Genomic DNA, 3,876 nt, shown 5'->3' with positions numbered 1-3,876 from the left:
GTTTGATCATTTGCAGAGATCCTTATCGTCGGCCAAAAACAAGGGACAAGAAATAGTTTTTTTTTTTTGTGGAACAAGAAATAGTTTTTTTTGTCCGTATTGTTCCACCTTGTACTAGTTCTTGTCCACGTCCCATGTCGCACCAAACAGGGGACAATGAATTCTTGTCCTGTCACCTGTCGCATCAAACATGGGACATTGAGTCTTGCCCCGTCATGTCTCATGTATCAAACGTAGACTTAACGTCATTATTTTAGTCAAATGGTGTTACTATTTGAATTTTTTTTATCTCTATTTGTTTCTTATAACCAAATATACCATCGTTTGAAATTTCTTCCCCTATATTTATTTCTTATAATCAAATTGTGTCACCGTTTTAAAAAACTTTGTGGCCTGTCATTACTCGTGTTATCTTATTTATTATTGTTTTCGAATCAACCACACTCACAACACCTAAATATATATAATATTATTTATTTGAAAATTGTAAATTCAAACAAATTGTACAAATCAATTTATTAATATAATTCCTTTTTGTAAATGACAGTGACAATTTTTTATGATAATTTATGTAAACCAATTATTTGTTTATGCAATGTGAAAATCCAATTGTTTTTTAATCTTGATAATTATTTAATTAAAAAAGACAAAATATTATAATTATAAAAAGAAAAAAATGGCAAAAGCACGTGCGTTTTGTTATGAATTATGATTTGGTAGAAGGAAGTCGTCGGAGGGGGAAAAAAACGGTCGGTGGGGGTTGCCGTCGACGTCAACTTGGTCAATTTGTTGCGGTGGATACTCATGATTGCTGTAACTTCAGACCTAATGATACAGGGACGCTTAACCAACCAGACTTACGTCCAAAAACATATTAACGTGATTATCTTATAAATAATTTTTTTATTAACTTGAATATTCACCCCGTTATATGAATCGACTAATCCATGATGACCACCTGTCTTGTCGGTAGCCCGGAGTCACCACATTTGAACATTAATGGCCACAAGAAGATTATTATTCCTCATTGGATTTGAACCTAGATTATACCAATAAGAATCATTGAAATTAAGTGTATATGAGAGATAATTAATATTTATGAAAGGTATCAAATATTTTAATTATGTAAGGGGCCGTTTACCTAAACACTTACCGGTAAAATTCAACAATCGCTTACTTACTGGGTAAGATTTTATTCACTAAAATGCATCGTATGCAACAATTTATCCCGATAAGCGTTAACCATGGTAAGAGTCGTCGTTCTCACTTACCGGGTAAGACTCTCGATTCTTACCTTCGCTCTTACCGGTAAGCTTTGATAAACGACACCTAAATCATATTGTAATCTTCAAATGGAGAAGTTGTTGAAGATGAATATAAATTTTCTTTAGATATTTTGACTTTTGATTTTTTATTTTAAATAATCTATTGGCTTAAAGCATCTCCATCAGGTTATCTATAATAGGGAATCAAAAGTTAAGATGCCTAAAAAGAATTACATTCAATCCCAACAGATTCTCTATTTACAGATTTTAATATAAATTATATTATCATAATATTCTTTAACTTTATCATTCCAATATAGTTTTTTTAAATATATATAAAATTATAATAATGATTTAAATTCATTGATGAAATAAAATAAAATAATTATTTATATTTTTAGATAATTATCTAAACTTTGAATTTTTTTTTTTTCACATTATTCTATTTTTAGAACATCATAAATAATAAAATCTTTATCTTATCTATATTAGAAAATCTGTTAGAGATGCTCTAAAACCTTTTACTGTCCTCGTATTAGAAACTTATTCCTTATTAGCCTCTTAATGAAATATTATTATTAATTCTCTTTTTTATTACCTAAATATCCAATCTGCTATACGAGCCGACTAATCCAGGGTGACCATCTGTTTTGCAGGTAGCCCGGAGTCACCGCATTGAACCTCCATGGTTAGAAGGGGGTTCTTATTCCTCTTTGGATTTGAACCTGATACCTCCAGACATTTTTTACTTTTGGCGCAAAGCTCAAATCAATAAAGCACCACCCTTGTGGTTAATCAGACACCACCCTTGTAATATATGTAAACATTATTACGAGATCCAATTTTTAATCAATTTTTGATTTTATTAAGTTATTTTAATATGCTAATTAACTTAATAAATAATTAATTTATTAAAGGTATTTAATGCATGATTAAATTAAAAATAACATCTTTATTATATATATTTTTACTATTAAATAATATGTTATTTATCATACAATAATTCATGTTTTATAAATTACAAACATGAGAGATTTTGGAGATATATTGAAATATATCAATTAGAAGTGAAATAAGTTTTTAAACTTTATCGCATTTTAAAAAACAAATATCACCTTAACTTTCCATACAATCTTTTTTGAAGTTAATCAGGATCATGGAAAACAGATTTTGCTGCATAAAATATTAATGTTTGCATGGTCTAATACGTGTTTCTTGTACCTGATTTTTCTCCAATTAGCTTTTCTTTGAAATTATGATAGACATTTCAATGTTAGGTTTGGTAAATATTGATAGCCCATTTTAAGTGTCCATAAGATATAGGGTCAAATTTGAATAATCAATTATTGCTGAATATTTATAATCTTACAAAAAAGTTATTTGTACTTAGGGGTCGACTTGGTACGGTACCAACCTTTTTCCTTCAATACAATGTAATTAGTGATTGTCAAACGGCCTGGTCCGATAAGGACCAGTTATAGGACCGCCGACCAAGACCGGTTATGGTTTTGGAGGGTTTCGAGGGACCGGCCCGACCGGGAGCGGTCATGGGCCCGACCCGGTTTTTAAAAAAGTAGCCGTTTTTTTTTTATAAATATAGCCGTTATATGATCGTTTTTTCTTTTGGTCTTTTTGTGCTTTCTAAACCCTATATATAAACTAGAAGTATAAATACATCTTGATTCTAAAATCGATAACTCGAAAACTCAATCATAACTCATGATTCGTTCTATCCTCCACAGTCTCGATTTTATTTTGTGGTTTCAAAAAGGAGCGAAAGAGCCTCCAGTTCGTTTTATGAAGTATTATGTCGTATCATTAGGTCTTATCGTTATCTTGTGTTTTAGATATTTTATCAGTTCTTTTTGTGTTTTGCCAAATGATGTTGTGACGTATTGGTTAAGTTTCAGAGGATTTAGTAGAGATCTCATCTTAAATACAGACATTGTTAAACTATAATGACTCCATGGCATCTGTGATCATCAAAGGGATTAGTTAGACATTGTTCAGCAAACATAAGCTACCTTATTTTTTGAGTACATATGTAAATGAATATAAGCTAATTTATTAGTTAGTTCATTGAAAAACTAGTTATAATATCTCATTATTGTCGCTTTTATTTTTGATTATAACCTTGATTAATGTTGATTGTTATTTTATGTAAATTATTAATTACCAATTTATTAATTAAAATTGATTTTAAATAGAAATTATTCACTAGTATAATTATTGATTCTTTAAAATTATTATTAATTTTATCAAATAAATTTATATTATTATTATTATTCAATATATTTATTTAGTTAAAAATAATTATTAATTTTTTTTTAACGTGATCATTTAAAAATGTTGTTGGTTATTAAAAAAAATATTATAATAAAGATAGAGGAAATCATGGATAAAAGTTGGAAATATTATTTAATACTAGAAGCGTACTCGCGCAATGCAGCGAGATACATCATGATTTTAATATTTCATTTTATTATTTATCTCAGTCGATGTTATAATATGACTTTATGTGATTTTGAGAAAACGATGATGTTTTTATTTTTGAATAAAATATATGTTTGAAGATATCATAAAAATTTGACAAAAATATATCGATATTAGT

The sequence above is a fragment of the Cynara cardunculus genome (genome assembly GCF_001531365.2).
Source record: "Cynara cardunculus var. scolymus isolate 2C chromosome LG 2, CcrdV1, whole genome shotgun sequence".
In the NCBI taxonomy this organism is placed as follows: domain Eukaryota; kingdom Viridiplantae; phylum Streptophyta; class Magnoliopsida; order Asterales; family Asteraceae; genus Cynara; species Cynara cardunculus.
This window is presented reverse-complemented; position numbering follows the sequence as displayed.